The sequence below is a fragment of the Lynx rufus genome, unplaced genomic scaffold (genome assembly GCF_022079265.1).
Source record: "Lynx rufus isolate CCGP_SWC_20201006 ecotype Redwood Valley unplaced genomic scaffold, mLynRuf1.p SCAF_21, whole genome shotgun sequence".
In the NCBI taxonomy this organism is placed as follows: Eukaryota; Metazoa; Chordata; class Mammalia; order Carnivora; family Felidae; genus Lynx; species Lynx rufus.
Window position 1 is genome coordinate 17,172,772 of NW_025814836.1, and position 16,665 is coordinate 17,189,436.

The window sequence follows — 16,665 nt, forward strand, 5'->3', positions numbered from 1 at the left end:
TGGGGTGATCTCAGAATGGAAAAGCAGAAGTACTGTGGCTCAGGAGAGACTGGTAAATATGGCATCTAGATCATATCTACAACTAGAATAAGCCTTGAGTGTTTGGAGAAACTTGACAGGAAAGACGGAGTAAAGGTAGTAAGAAGGAAGGGCTCATTTTCCTGTTTACCCACGTTGCTGCTGACTAGCTGTGTGACTTTGAGCGAGTGCTGGGATTACGTTCCTCACCTATAAAATACGGGAATTAGGTAGAATTGGCAATAGCAAATGGATTTCATCTCTCATGGTATCTTGCACTGGTGGGTACTGGCTGAGGCTTAGTGTGCATGGTGGTGAGGTGAATTAGATGTTCGCTGTGAGCCTGGGGCCTGGAGGTGAGCATGGCCACCACTTACTTGGTTTAGAATTGAATGTCTCCAAGGTCCTTTCCAGCAATAACCTTTTGTAACTATGATTCAGTTTGTTCAACAATTGACCTTGAGGATCCTGGGCACCATTTGGAAACCTCTTAGTGACTGAAGAAGGCTGCTCGGACTTCTTCAAAGCATTCTCGAACATGAGGAATGCCTGTACACAAACCCCTATGTCCATCTGCCCATTGCTGTGAGGTTTTCCTGCCCAGACAGGGAATAGTTCCAACAACAGACCGTTTGATGTCATGGAAACACAGATGCAGCTACTCTGGAATTCTGATTTTAATGAGATTGTAAACCATTAAATAATTCCATTAGATAATGGAATCTCATCTTGTTTCAGATCCCTGAGGTGTGGCCCATCTCTTCTGGTAGCTCTTTGGGTTTCAGTCAGCTATAATCATGGCCTTTGAGTTACCAAATGTCTATTTTCTGGGTCCTTGGAGATTGAGCTTTAAGAAATCTAGGCCCTGAGATTGCCTGACCCTGTAGAACAGGCTTTCAAGCAAGCTGCCTGAACCATTACCTGTAACGGTACATTAAAATGTGACTTTCTGGGGCGCGTGGGTGGCTCAGTTAAGTGTCCGACCTCAGCTCAGGTCATGATCTCACGGTTTGTGAGTTCGAGCTCCGTGACAGCTCAAAGCCTGGAGCCTGCTTCGGATTGTGTCTCCCTCTCTCTCTCTGCCTCTCCCCCACTCACTCACTCTCTCTCTCTCTCTCTCAAAAATAAATAAATATTGAGAAAAATAAAAAAATAAATAAAATGTGACTTTCTATTTCTCTTTTCGCTGAGATGCCACAGGCCAGGAACATGACTCTCGCATTCCAAAGCCAGGAGCTACACATCCACTCAGGACTTGCAAAAGGGCTGACCTAAATCCAGTGTCCTGATCCTTAGCCCATTGCGCATCTCAAGGCCATATAATTGTGGAAAATGGCAATTGGAAAGAGGATATTTGGGGGTAGAGTTGGTAGGTGATATGACCCGCCCCATACCCCAGTCCACACACCACAGGAAGAGGAGGCAAAAGAAGTAAGAAAGCCTCTGGAGGACCACCTGGAATGCTGCTCTTCCTTAGAATTGGGTGACACAGTGGACTGTGACCTGATACATGTTGGAGTTATTGATTAAGGATTAGAGATGAAGTTATAGATTGAGGCACCAGAGCTGGGAGGATGGAGGCTGCTGGCAGGCAATGTTGTGAATTTTCTGTGAGTCCAATGGGTGTGAGGAGGAGATTTGGTCTGGAAACTTTGCCCAGGAGGTACAATTGGAAGGATGATGGACCCGATGCCTGGTGATCCTTGAATGCTCATGTGTTAGCACTGTGAACGAAAATAGCATTTGAAAACTCGTGTGTCAGTGTATGTGTATATGTGTGTGTATTTGTGTTAGTCATGAGAGACTACACTTATGCTTTTCTTTTTTTAATTTGAAGATCTAATTGGCTTTGTTAAGTAATTTATGAATTGGGTAGTATACCATTCAGCAAGTAGAGGGGAGCTCCCATAGACTTATGTTTGGAAACAATCTCCAGTTCTCAGCCACTTAACAGAACATACTTAGTGAAGGTTACTTTAGAACTCTGCTCTGCACTCAGTGTCCCTGCTTGAGGGAGTTTCCATCATTCTATTGTTGTTTCATCTGGGTCATGTTGTCTGTTTGGGCACAGTACAGGAATAGTCAACCAGATGGCTCTGTGTGTGTGTGTGTGTGTGTGTGTGTGTGTTTGTGCTGGTTCTTATATGTCTTACTCCAGAAGTACTATGCCACTTCTGCCTAAAGTCAATTGGCCATATCTAGTTAGAATTAGGTTCTGCCTCACTGCAAGTGGGCTGGAAAATGTGGGAGAGCAGATGGAATGCTTGTTGACCAGCACTGCCTTTGCCACAAGCTTTTTAACTGTGGGCTCTTGTACAGTGATCTGGCTGGACCCCAGTGTTAATATCTTTCTGTGTTTTTCTCTTGAGATAGTCAGATTGCAAAAGAAGTTCTTCTAATCTCTTACCTATAGAGTGACTCCCCATATCCAATGCTCTGGAAGGAGGAAGAAGGCTAAAATGGGGTTTGTGGAGGGGAAATCTCTACATTTAATATGCCCGGAATCACTCAGTGCCTCTGTCCTGTACCTTTGCCTGGTATCCCCCGTTCTTTGGTTTTATCCTCTCCAGTGCTAGATGTGTGAGGAGCTGTCATCTAGTTTCCCAGAGGGCAGAGGGAATCAGAGGGTTTAATCACTACTGTAATGTGTCTTAACCATTTTTCCTGTTTTTAGCCTCATCTTCACCCCACATTCACAGGCACCTGGTGCCACCTTTCCTATGCCAGCTTACAACGTAGTCAGGTCAGTTTGTATTAATCCCTCTGCTTTTCATCTTCCAAATTTCTCTTGTTTTCTTCCCCATGATTTATGTGCCAGAAGATTTGCATCCTTTTTTAAAGAAAAATTTTTAGTGTTTATTTATTTTTCAGAGAGAGAGAGAGAGAGAGAGAGAGAGAGAGAGACAGAGAGACAGAGCACGAGTGGGGGAGAGGCAGAGAGAGAGGGAGACACACAATCTGAAACAGGCTCCAGGCTTCGAGCGGTCAGCACAGAGCCCGACGCGGGGCTCGAACTCACAGACCGCGAGATCACGACCTGAGCTGGAGTCAGACATTCAACCGATTGAGCCACCCAGGCGCCCGGATTTGTATCCTTTTTAAAAATCATTTTAATAGGATTTCTAAAGTCAATAGAGGTAAATGGATGCTTTCAATCCCCATCTTTATGCAGAAGACCTGTTCTCACAATTTTTAGAAATCTCCCTTTCTTGTTAAATGACAATTCCTGGACTCTTACATACATCTTATCATTTAAAATTGTTTTTATTGGAACTTGGGACAGCCCTGTCCTACTCCCATTCAGGAAGCAAAACAGGGCACTTTACTCACCCTGCCTTCCTTCTCTGTAGTAAGAGTGGTAAGTAGGTATCTTAGCTTTGGAGTATTTTTGTAGATGACAAACCATAGTTAATTCAAAGGAGCTTGGTAGAGTAGGACCACTGAATGTGGAGAGAGAGTTTTCTTTTTCATTACCTGGAACACAAATTCATCCACCACATATGCCCTCAAGCCCTAAAACTGTTGTGCTGTGACTCTGGTACCATAAACCTTCAGGGTAGCATATTGTGGCTTTATCATGGGCTTTTTCAACTTGGAAGAAGCGTAGTGTCTCTTAATGTTTTAAGAGTTTATTTAATGGTTTATGGAAAGCTTGATGAGAGCCCACTTTGTTCTCTTTATAGGGAGTTATAAAAGACCTTATTTCCAGAAACACATCGTAATTTATCTTTTTTTTTTCTCTTGTAGAATATGGCAGAATGAAAGGAGATTTCAAGGGGAGGGGTGGTGTCTGTGGGATACAGAGACACTATATTGAAGGTACAGCCTGAAATAGACCCTCCAGTAGAAATGGGTCATTGTTTGTGCTTTTCAAAGGGAGGATAAACACATGCTTTGTGCTTGGAGTTTGTTTAGAATATGGTTGAGACTCAGCTAATCAACTCTGCTTTTAAACCTACTCTGGGTACATATGAGTCATCCTGAGCCCATCCCCTATCTACAGATTTACATGTGAATATTTGATATTATCCGGTCCCCTGATGTACAGCTAAGGCCCTTCTGAGTTAAGCTCTGGTGGCAGCTGCCCTGTGTTCAGCATAGGAAACATGAGCTGGAATTATAGAGCCATCTAGGCCAGCTTCCTGTCACTGGCACATGCAGGAGGAAAAATTGGGTTTGAATCTAGTCTATGACTTAGTGCTTCCCTGGGAAGCCTCTTTATAATTCCATAATGGAAGTCCCATTGTCCTTAAAATTCTCTCTCATGATTGGCAAAGATAATGCCTGAGTCAAAAGTAGGCAGGGCTACCTTCTGTGCCCCAGCTCTTGAGAAAGGCTAGACCCCACATTGTGCATGCTGTTTTTAAATAGGCTGAGTTCAAAGTCACCATCTGTTATAGACAGAAGTGTAGCTCGTGTCTCCCTTTGGAAATGCAAGCAGGGATGAGCTCTTTTGGCATCTGCGTTGTTGGGTGTGAGGTTGTAAGCACCAGCAAAGCGCCACCACTTAGCCATGTGTCTCTACGTCTTGACTCACCTTGCTCCTCCTCCTTTTCATCATTCTTAGTGATTGTCATGTCAGCTTAGTACCTTAAATATTTTGGGAAAAGGTGCCACTTTGTAGAATGGGCTTCTCTTCCGTCCTCCACCACCACCTCCAGATATAATTCAGGGTAGGTCATCTTGTTAATTTCTCCGTTCTTTTTAACCAAGCAGGCAAATTTTGAGGCACCCCGCTATTTACCGTGCCCCATTTATTCCTGCCATCCACCTCTTCCTCTTGTAGGTGGGGGCTCAGATTTAGGACCTTGTCACATATCCTTTATGCTCTCAGGCAGGGGTAGGATAGCATGTCTCCTGGAGATTCTGGTTAGCTTGGTGGGATCCCGACTGATGACATCATTAGGTGCTGAGGCTGCTCCTCAGATCCAGGACAGGTCTTTTTTTCCTCCAGGGCTGAAGAAAAAAGTGCAAGATCCTGCTCACCCAGCTCAGTGATACTACTTTTATCCTTAGCTCCTCCTTTCTATCTGCTTGACTCCCATTGGTGAGAAGCTGGAGGCCCCTATGTTCCTTGAGAAAGGGCAGGAGGAAGCAGATCAGTGCCTCAGTGGTCTGCGTAGTTTACAGCACTCTTGGGAAACTGTAGCACTTTGGGTGGGCACCTGCTTGCCTTCTCTCCCTCTGGAATGGCAGAGACCATTATCCACAGATCAAGGGTCTCATGAATCCAGGTAACCTCACCTGGGGCAGCATTTCAATGTAGCGGGGAGGCCAGTGGCAAGGTTTATTCCCTTGGTGGCTTTCGTAAATTGGTGGGGATTGGCAGGAGTGTGGCAGTCCGCTGCCCGAACCTTCCCCTGCTCCTCGCTGCTGCCAAGGAGGGTGGAACCATCCAGAGGGCCAATCAAGAAAGTCAACATCCAACTACCAAAATCCTACTCATTCCTCAAGCCTCAGCTCATCTATCCTCCCCTCTGTGAAGCCTGCCCTGAATCTCTCCAGTTGCTTGGACTGACGTTTCCCTTGTATTTCATTCTGCCATTGGTTGTGCAGAACTGTCCTTCCCATCAGACCTGAGCTTCTGGGGGCAGGTTCTGTGTCTCCCACAGTGCCCAGAGAAAGCTAGTTCATTGCTGGCTCTCAGTGTGTCTGATAATGAATGAACAACTACAAGCAGACACAGGCACCACTTGGGGCCCTCTCCTTGCCCTGCTCCTACTGGTGAGCTCACTGGTGGGGGCCGTGTGCTGTGTATGTGGACTACACCCCCCAACTCCCAGAGCCGGAGGCTCACCAAGCTTCCAGGGTGTGAGGAGGTAGGATCCAGAGGGTCCCAGCCCCCACTGGGGTCCTGTGTCTGTAGAGGAAAGGAGAGTTGTCTTCACAGGCACGAAGACTCAGTCCCTAGGGCGTATTTTAGAGTTCCACTGCCCCTCCGTAGTGAAGGTCATCAAAGAGAATGGACAAACAGGAGAGGAAGGAGCTGACATGTGCGGGCTGGCAAACTGGCAACAAGGGGAACAGTCACTTACTGTAAGAATTCAAGCACTCCTCATTTGAGAGCTGCCCCTCCAAGGGCCCTTCTCTTTGGTGTGCCTTCCTGCCAGCCAGGTTCCTCCCTCCTTTCTTTCTGCTCTCCCTGGGCAATCTGCTCCTTCCCCTCACATGTACCCTTACAGTGCTGTGCTGTGTGTCTGCCCTCCCTCTGCCATGCCCAACACTGGACTGTGAGCCCCTCCGGAGTGAGCACGGGCTCTTCTTGTGCCCTGACACCCAGAGGAACTCCCCAGTGTTTCTTGAGTGGGTGAAAAGATGAATGAGTGAGTGATGCATGCATGCATGCATGCATGAATGAATGAGCAGACTCCACCTGCTGCATAGATTAGGGAGGGAGAGATTCATAGAAGGAATTCTCCCTCTGAGTTAGATCCCAGCGCTGCCATACTAGCCATCTGACAGGCATGGGCCTTGGCTTTCTCATCCATAAAATGGGGATAGTACTATTGACCCCAGAGGGCAAAGTGCCCGATGCGGCAATGAGCACACGGTAGATACTCAACAAATGGCAGGTCCTAAGACTACATGACTCGGGGTGTCGCAGGGACACAAAGCCACTTAGAGAAAGCCCTCTTCTGGTGTGCAGTGGGGAGGGAATTTAGGGATTCTGACTGGCATTCAAAACCCATGGTAATCTGCTGCACTACTATGTTCCCAGCTGTGGCTGGCAGGTAGAGGAAGGCAGAGGAATGGACCTCTTTTGTTCAGGTATGGAAACCAAGGCTGGGGAGCCCATCTGTTGAGGAGCTGGAGAGAAGTGGTTTCAGGAAACTGGGAAGCATCGCTCATCCATTCATGCCAGGCCCTGCCACTCACTTCTGCAACAGCTAAGCAGACAGGCCGAGCCAGGCGGGGACCAAGCAGAACTCATCACAGGCTAGGCTTCACCCGAGTGGCCTGAGTGCCCTGGAGAAGGCCTCGCTGGCTTTGCGAGGTGGGGTGGGGGAGGGCTCAAGGTGCCTGGTCAGACTTAGTCACAAGGGCATCTAAGCCAAGCAAATTTTCATTTTCCCAGTTTGCTGATGGGGAAACACAGACAGGGGATGAAGTTGCTGGACCCAGCAGCTCAGACAGGACGCTGTGGAGGAAAGGTTGGGGCTGGGTCATCTGGGGTGCCCCAGTTCCACAGTGCTGCAAAGCAGGTCTGGAGGTCCCTTGTGTGCTGTAACTCAGCCTCGTGTGAATGGTTGTTTTGAGGCAGGCTGTTAGAGCAAGGGTCTTGGCAGGACAGCTGGTGACATCTGGCAGAGTTCACAGGAAAGCTCCATGACCTTTTCCATGCTCTGTCTCTTCTGTTCCTGCTCTTTACCCTCTCACCTCTGTCCACTGTCCCTTTCCAGGCTAGCCTCTGACAGAGGGCGCTTCCACATTTTCCTAGCAGCCTGTGGCTTGGCTGTCCCCCCATGTCATCCCCGGACACGGGCCAAGTGGCTCGGCGTGTGCACAGGGAAATGTCTAGTCCCCACTTCCTCGCCAAGTTCAAAAAGCAACAGCTGCATCCACAGGGCCCTGTGCAGACAGAGCCTGTCACTGTCACTGTGCTAATGAGCGTTTCCACTCAGTGGGCTGGTGGTGACAGCTGGGGGTCAGCGGGGGCTGGTGGCTGCGACTGGTGTGGGAACAGCACCTGTGGGAAAAGGCTGGTCATGCAGCAGTGAGGCTAATGCAGCCCCCCAGGCCACTGAGATGTGCTGACCAAGGTGATGGTGAGGGGCTTCCCGCACCGCTTTGGAATCTGTGGACTTCAGTTCAAATCCCAACTCAGTCACTTCCTGGAATTTTGACCCCTGGCAAATTAATAAACCCTTTGCCTCAGTGTCCTCATCTGTGAGGTGGGAATGATGATAATGTCCACCTGCAAGGAGCACTGTGAGGAGTTAGTCCACGTAAAGCATTCAGTTAGTGGTCAGTGAACCTTGCCTGCCTTTTCTGGTCCTCTGCCAGCCCTCTGTTCCTGGCCCGTCTCCCACCCTCCACTTGTGCCTCACATACACTCGTGAAGGCAATCATTTCTTACCACCAGTCCTGGCTGATTGCCCTAAGATGCCTCTCCTGCTTCTTAGGTCTCTTGATGCTTCTGCAGTTGAATTCACCACCCACACTCACATGAGCTGCACAGAACATCTGCTCTGGGTCAAGGGTGTGTCCACGGGAAACAAGAGGGGGGAAAGCCAGCCACCTCTGCAGGCCTGGCTGCCACAAAAACACCGAGGAGAGGAGGCTGTGGTGTCCTGCCCTGTGATCCAGATGCTCCAGCCGCTTTCTTGCCTGGAGGGTCTGGGAGCAGGGGATGATGTGGGAAATGGTGAGGGGCCCCGGGCAGTCAGAGTGGACTCTGGTCATGGTGCTGGAGCATGGCGCACTCGGGAGGGCTCAGCATGGTAGCTCGTAACCAACTGGCAAGGAGGTAGTTTTTCTTTTCTTAGTTTTTTAAATGCTTATTTTTGAGAGAGAGAGACAGAGCACAACTGGGGGAGGGACAGAGAGAGAGGGAGACACAGAATCCGAAGCAGGCTCCAGGCTCCGAGCTGACAGCACAGAGCCCGACGTGAGGCTCGAACCCATGAACCGTGAGATCATGACCTGAGCCGAAGTCGGATGCTTAATCAACTGAGCCACCCAGGTGCCCCTTTAATTTTTTTTTTTTTAATGTTTAAGGAAGTACTTTTAACAGTTGACATTGTTGTGCGAGTGTGTTCTGGGTCTATAGCAGCTGTGCCCATGGGAAGAGCCAATGCAAGCAGTAGGCCGGGAGGGGTCTGGGTGCTCCTGAGCCCCTTCCTGTATGCGGGCTCAGCTTGTGTCTAGAGAGTAGGGGGTTCGAGGGGCCTGTGCTAAGTGTTGGCTTTGGCATCAAACCATCTGCTCGTGAGCTTTGGCATCTTGCAAAAGTTTTTAGCCTCTGAGACCTTGGTGATCTAATCTATAAAATGGGGGCATGAAGCTCACACGGCTGTTGTAAAGATAAGTGTTACAGAAAGCACAGGGCCCAGCATGCAGGGCCCACAAGGAGAAATGGGTGCAATCTCTGTTCCTCTTCAGGAGGCCCCGGTGTTCTTCCCATTAAGATAGGAGTCCTTCCCACTCTGGGGGTCAGCGGGGTGCAAATCTTCCTTAAAGCACTCACTCCCTGCAGCCCGGGCCCGTTTGTTCATTCAGGCCACAAGACTTTGTTAAGTGCCTTCTCGGTGCCAGGCATAGTTCCAGTGCTGGGGATGCTTCAGTGAACATGCCAGGCAGGCCCCGGGCCTCACAGAGCTTTACATTTGGGAAGGGGAGGCAGGTGAGGCCAGGCCTTTCCTCCTGCTGCAAGCACACAGAGATCTCAAACCCTGGAGGTGTTTCATCAGCAGCAGCATCGACAGAACCCAGCAGATGCAACGGAACCAAGCTTGACATCGAGGAAGGAAAACTCCAGAAGCCAGAAACAAAAGAACGACCTCCAACCAGCGGCCTGAGGGAAGTTGCCATGAACTGGTGCAGGGATTCCTGAGCTGGGTCTGGGTCAGCCCTTCCCGTGGGGGTGCACCTCAGTGCCCCCTGGGGGCCTTCTAGAGACGCCAAGGTCTCATCTCAGAACCAACTGTATCAGCATCCTGCTGGGTGCAGGGCTGAGGTACCAGCCATTTGAAAGCGCCCCCAGCTTCTGCAGTGGGATGGGGCTGGGGTTCTCAAGCCTGCTCAGACCAGAAACGAGCTGGGACCCCAGGTAGGGCAGGAGTCGTGAAGTTCTCTGAGTAGGTGAAAAGGGCACCGGAAAAACTCCACTCCCAACTCAGCTAACGGGATAAAATGCTGGCCACCTGCCCAACTGCTACCCAGCCACCTACGCGGCTGCAGGGGACAAACTGTCGCTCCTGAGAGTGCAAAGCTGGTTTGTGCCTCCTAAGAGTGCCAGAGAACTGGTCACATTGCCAGCCTGTTGCCAGCACCCGGGGCAGACACATTAACAACAATGATGAAGGGTGGACATTTCTCCCTCCCGGGGCACAAGACATTGCTGTCAGAAACGAGTTCCCACTGAACATTCTAGAAAGGCAGGCAGGCAACAAACAAGGGAGCAAATGCCATTGTTTCTTAATCCTGGCTGTGCACCAGAAGGAGCTTTTAAAAAATACTGACGTCCCCGATGAGTTTCCGGAGAAACTGATGAAACTTATCCAGAGTGTGGCCTGGGCATTGGGACCTTTTATGACGTTTCTTGGAGCTGAGAACTACAAGATAAATGAGACAATTCAGAGAGTTTATAGAGGCTACCTAGCAGGATAATGCGATAGGTAATAGAGAGTAATTAGCTGTGGGAGACCAGGGATGGACTCCCCAGGAGGTGAAGTTCAATTTGCAACTTGAAACATGAGGAGGTGGCAGCTTGCAAGGGGCAGGGGAAGCTGTGATCCAGGTAGAGGGAACTGTAAGTGCAAAGTCCCTGAGACTGGAATGAGGCCGGTAAGTTTTAGGAGAAGCCGAAAAAGCTGTGTGCCTGGAATGGCATGAGCCAAAGGGGAGGGGGTTTCAAGCCCCAGTAAGCCGTGGAATTTTGCAGTCTCGGAAACGTCAGCGTTTTTTTTTTTTTTTTCCAAGAGCTAAGGAAAGCCACTAACATGTTTGAGCAGGGCAATGACATGGGGAGATTCCTACAAACTCATAGCTGCACCCATTTCATTTGCTTTATGGCACTGAACCTCCCCACTCCCCTCACCCAGCTTCTCTCTCCACCCCGTTTTTTTCTTTTTTTGAAAGTTTATTTCTTTATCTTTGAGAGAGGGAGAGAGGGAGAGAGAGAGAGAGAGAGAGGGAGGGAGGGAGGGAGGGAGGGAGAGAGGGAGAGAGACACAGAGAGAGAATCCCAAGCAGGCTCAGCACTGTCAGTGCGGGGGGCTCAAACTCATGAACCATGAGATCACGACCTGAGCCAAAAACAAGAGTCAGACGCTCAACCGTCTGAGCCCCCCCAGGCGCCCCTCTACCCGGTTCTTTATATGCATTTTCACAATGACTCGGTGAAAGAGGTAGGTAGGCATCTTCTCCAGTTTACAGAAGAGATGGCGCCCAAGTCGACTGGCTTCATCTTGACTGTGTCTTGCTGCTCTGAGTGCAGGCTTCTGCGATCATCGGGTGCGGGTCCCAGAGCTCTTGCGGGGAGATGGGTTGCTCCTGAGCTCACGCAGCAGCCACAGTTGTTACTACAGTGAGTTACATTCTTGTCAACCCCAGGCCCTTGCAAGGGGAATGCAGAATGCTGGCTTTCGTTGAGCAAAGCAGCTTGCCCCAGAGTGGTCTCCTTTGCAACGTCTACCTTCCAGGAAGGGCTAATTATTCTCATTGCCAGTCGTCTCTTCACAGACTCTCTCTGGCACTCCCCTGTGACCACCTCGTTTTAGAACATGAAGGTGCTTTGAACCAAATCGAAGGGGTGTTTTGTGGAGCCAACCCCGACTTGACTCACCTCCATGTTTGGCCACGGAGTCTGCCCTGCCAGGGTCCACGCGGCCACTGAGCAGCTTCCCCACTGCTTGGCTGTGGGCTCTCATTTTATATTAATTCCCCAAGTTCTGGCTGCTCACAGCTGGTGCTGGGTCAGTTTTGGAGAAACCTCTTTAATATTAGAACATCATGGCTGGAGCATTTGGGTCTTTCCTGACATAGCCCTTGGATCCCCTGGGAGACCCATTTCTCACCCCAGGTTCTCAGGAGGGGGGGATGGCTGAGGAAATGGAGAGGAAGACTAAGAACAGCCACAGGGGACCCTTAGTGTCCTCATTGGGTGGTTCTGTTGGGTTCTGGATATACACAACGGGGGTGATTCTGGAAACTGGATGATTTGGGGATAGATGGCTCAATGTGTAGTATGTAGAATACGGCCCCACCACCAGGACCACTAATGGTGAAACTCCTGCCCTCACCATGAAGCCCAAGGGCGGTAATTGCTTCCGGATAGACCTCCTTCCGCTGCCTGCCTGTTGCTGTGGATAACCTGCCACTGGAGCAGAGTCCCTTGGGATTTTGCTTCCCAGAGAAATGGCATAGGGTGCTCCCCACCCTCCTCCCTTTCTGCCATCCCCCCACATTGCCCCAGTCAGGGCTCAGATACCCGAGAAGAGCTGCAACCCGGCTCCCCAGGCTCACCCTGCTCTTGGTGGATGCCAGAGGGAAGAGCCCTGCTTAGGGGAAGCAGAAGGAGGCGGACGGAGACGGGAAGAGAGGATTCAGGCGGGCTAGGGCAGGCTGTCAGTGTCATTGGGGATGCTATTAAGGGCATTCATGAGGCAGCACACACGTCTGGAGTCCCATCGGACTGGCATCAACAAATGTCCCTGTTCCGTTCATTCTGGAAGGGGGGCTTTAATTAGGCATGAAGAGATTTATCAAACGGCGGCCCCTTGGAGCTGTTGGTCTCTTTGCCATCTGGACGGATGGCTTCGTACCCTGTGACAACAACAGCGGGAATGATTTATGAGGTCCCGCAGGGACCTGGTAAAACCTGAATGGCTTTTGTCCTCCCCCCAAAAGGAGGGAGGCTTTGCCTTTGTGGGTGCAAAATCTGGGGTTCATGTTGAGGTTCATGTTCATGTCTGACTCTGTGAAGGCAATGCCCAGACCTCTGGCAGCCAGGACTGTGCTTAAGGTCAGTTTCCTGTTTGCAGTGACCCAGCCACAAGGATTAACAGAAGATTCCATAAGGGGGTAAGACCTGAGTGCAAATTCTGCCAGTGAGCTATGGGGCTTCATGCAGTTTTTTGCCTCAGTTTTATGACCCATCCAATAGGAATAATGATTTCTGCATCTGCCCAGTTCATATGATTTTTTTTTGGAGGTTCTTATGACATTACAGATGCAAAATGACTTCATTAAGTATACAGCCCTCCACAGGCATTCAGGATTTAATCCAACAAACATTTATTGAGCAACTGCTGTGTGCTATGCACCTCTCCTGGTGCTGTGATGGACACAGATGAGTAAAACACAGTCCCTGCCCTTGGCGAGCTTACAATCTAAGAACGGTCATAGGACAAGTGCACAATAACTATAATACAAGGCAGAGTATGGTAAGTGCCATGAGAAAGGTACAAATAAAGTGCTATGGTGGTCCAGCGGAGGGAGAGATCCCAGTGGTTGGTAGATCAGGGAGGGCTTCATGGAAGATGTAGTTTCTGAATGGGCCTTGAAGGGAACAGAAGAAGAACAGCAAGACCAAAGGCACAGAGACAGGAAACCTGGGCACCCCTTCCAGAAGTAGCAACAATTCTAGATGGACCAGTGCAAGGTGTAAAGAAGGAATGGGGTGTTACTGGGTGGTCTATAGTGTCAGGGTGAAGACTTGTACTTTATTTTGTGGGTCAGGGGAATGTTTAAAGTTTTGTGAATGGCTGGAGATAAAAATTGCCATGCAGGTGCAGGACGCCGGGGGTGTGCCAACGTGCCCAGAGTGAGGGCAAGGGAGCATGCTGCTGCAATTGTGTGAGCCACGGGGAGGCAAGGACAGGGCTGGTGGGGAGGGGTGACAAGGGGACCCCTGGAGAAGAGTCGAAGATGACTTTTGGGTCTCAGACTTGGGTGGTTGAGAAGGTCGTGGGGCTTTTCTCATGAAGAGAGAGGATTGTGGCAGAAGCGGGGGCAGACGTGATAAACTTGCCTTTGGGTGCATGAGGTCTATGGCGCCACCAAGGGGTAGTGTGGGGATGCCACGGAAGGCGCCCATGTACAGAGTGTCCATGTGGTGGGGCAAGGTGGAGAGAAGGAAATGATGGTCTGACCCTCCTCGGGTCCTTTTTGGATCCAGGTAAGGGTGGCAATAAATAAATCATAAATACATAAATAAATAAATACATAAATACATGATGAGGCATTGGGAAGGGAGGAGAGCATGGCATCCTGGGCACCAAGGGGACAGGGGTCTCCAGGAAGGGTCACTGTGGAACCAAGCCATGTGGGGAGCTTGGGGATGACAAGGGGTCTTTTGTGTGGCCACGTGGAGGGTGCTGAGTTGCAGGTCCCTGGAGCATGGAGGCCAGGTTGGGGGGACCTCAGCACAAGCACCAGAGACCGCTTCCCAAGGCTGGTAGTGATGGGAAGGGAGGGAAGAGGCCGCAGAAGCCGGGATGGGTGGTGTGTGCTGCTGGAAGGGAGGACAGAGGTGGCAGAGGAGTGGCTGGGGAAAATGTCACTGGTCAGAGGACAGAGGTCACTTCCTCCAAGAAATGGGAGGAAGGAGGGGAGCGGGGAGGAAAGAGAGCAGGAGATCTGGAGGAGAGATGGTGTTTTAGATGGCTCCATCAGCCAAGGAGGTGGCTGCTGGAGGGCGGTGGTCATCTGGGGACTTGAGGGGCATAGGGGTCTCGGGGGCTCCAGGGTGGGTGATGGCAGAGTACTGGGGACCAACGGCCAACAGGAGGTGACTGGAAGGGTCTCCTGCTCCGAGGATGGCCATGCCCACTGTCGTCACAAGGTGGTGGACCAGGTGGTAGGGACAGGATGCAGGCTGGGACTCGGGGCCACCCAGGCTAGCTGGCCTGTGCCAGAGGCTACGGTGTCGCCTCAGTCAAACTGAACTTCTCTGAATGGGCAGAGGGGGCAGGCTGCCTCCTGACTGTGCGCCCAGCTGGAGGAGCAGGAGCCGGTGGGGGAGCCCAGGCCCCTGGAGCTTCTGCCATCAGTGGCCAGAGCATTTTGGTGGCGCAGGACCTGTGAGCTGGGGAACAGAAGGGTGTGGATGGTCCTGGCTCCCCAGCCCTTCTCTGGGGAGAAGCTGAGGACAGGTTCTCAGGGCTCCTTCTACTTCAACAGCCGCCACTGTCAGTTTAAAGGAGCCACGACAGTGGGACAATATGGGACAATGGGGGACAATGCTCAATATGGGACAGAAGGAAAATCATCTCTTCCACGGAGCTCTGGCCGGTACACAGAGCGCGGGGCCAACCCCAGGACCTGGCATCCCAGCTTCCCTAGGACTCACCACTGGAACGTTCTGGAGTCCAAAGCCTTAGTTAATCCACCGAGACCCAGGCAATTCTACCTGTTCCCCAGGGCATTGCCAGCTTCAGACATTAAATGTCTTCCAGGGCCTTTGAGATCCTCAAGATGAAAGGCTCTGGAGAAGTGTAAAATATGATACTAATTACTTCCATTTCTTGTGAGGGAGTCCAACCACTCAGTTCCCACAGAGGCTGTTAGGGCTGTTGCTTTTTAAAATATTCATTTTATAATGCAAATCCCAAATCTCAGACTTCAAGCATCAACGGCAAGAACAACAAGGGAAGAAACACAGAGATGCAGGGTGGCAGTCGTAGTCGCGGTTTGGAGCTGGGGTATCCACGTGTGGGGGTTGATGGTTCTGGGTACCCTCCCACAGCCTCTCCTTCCCCTCAGTCACGAATTTAGAGCCAACGTCCTGTTCTGAATTGCCGCTGATTAATTATGTCCGGTCTCATGCGCTTGGGAGCAGATCTGGGTTGCTTTTCTTAACTCCCTTCACCTTCGAGATAATGGTTTTTTACTTATCTTTCAAATATGTTTGAAAACACTGTTATTTATCAGGTGAGGGAATACATCTAACTAATCGGGCCGACTGATGCTTGTCTATATGTGACCTCTGATTCTAGCCCCTAAGTGATTGGCATGGAGCCCAGATTTCCCCAGGGAGATCGTGTCCAGTATTTGGATACTGCATTTGGCTTTGGGTTAAAAAAAAAAAAGTCTTGGGGCTCCTGGGTGGCTCAGTCGGTTAAGCGTCCGACTTCAGCCAGGTCACGATCTCGCGGTCTGTGAGTTCGAGCCCCGCGTCGGGCTCTGGGCTGATGGCTCAGAGCCTGGAGCCTGTTTCCGATTCTGTGTCTCCCTCTCTCTCTGCCCCTCCCCCGTTCATGCTCTGTCTCTCTCTGTCCCAAAAATAAATAAACGTTGAAAAAAAAAATCTTAACTATTAATCTTAATAGGGGGCGAGAAGGATCTTCGTGAAATTCTAAAATCATTGCCTCCGTGGGGGAGGGGGGCCGGTGGGGGTCGAGGTGGAATTGGAACCGCTCCCTGCAGACTTGAAAGCCTCAGTGTTGGAGCTCAGCGCCGGCTAATGTGACCATCAGGATAGGAAGATGATAAGGAAGTGACATTGACACAGGCAGTCTGGCTGCACAGGCCCCCCGAGTGCATGATGCAGAAAGCAAACAGAGCAGTTACAGAGAAATGAAGCTGGGTGCTTAACGTTTTTTCAGGTCTCACGCTCTGGGGCTCTGTGAGGCACCCAGAAAGGCAATCATGTATATTTTAAAAAGGGTGACATTTATCTTGATGGTGCCCTTTCAAGCTTTTGCCATGGCTTCCCCGGTGGCAGAAGGGGACAGTCCGGTCCCTCCAGTGACATTCTAACAGAGCAGGAAGGGGGCTAACCCAGAGGGTGGAATCCCAGGGCCCCTTGCTCCTTGGTGGACTCTACTTGCCTTAAAGAACACCCACCAAACCACCACATTCTGGACACGCTTCTGCCTCACTGTGGGGCAGAGTGCTCCCCTGAGCAGGAGGTCTCAAATTTTGAAAAACGCAAGGCTCTTTAGTGTCATCTGCCTGCTCTGTCCAGGTCCTTGGTGGTTCTTG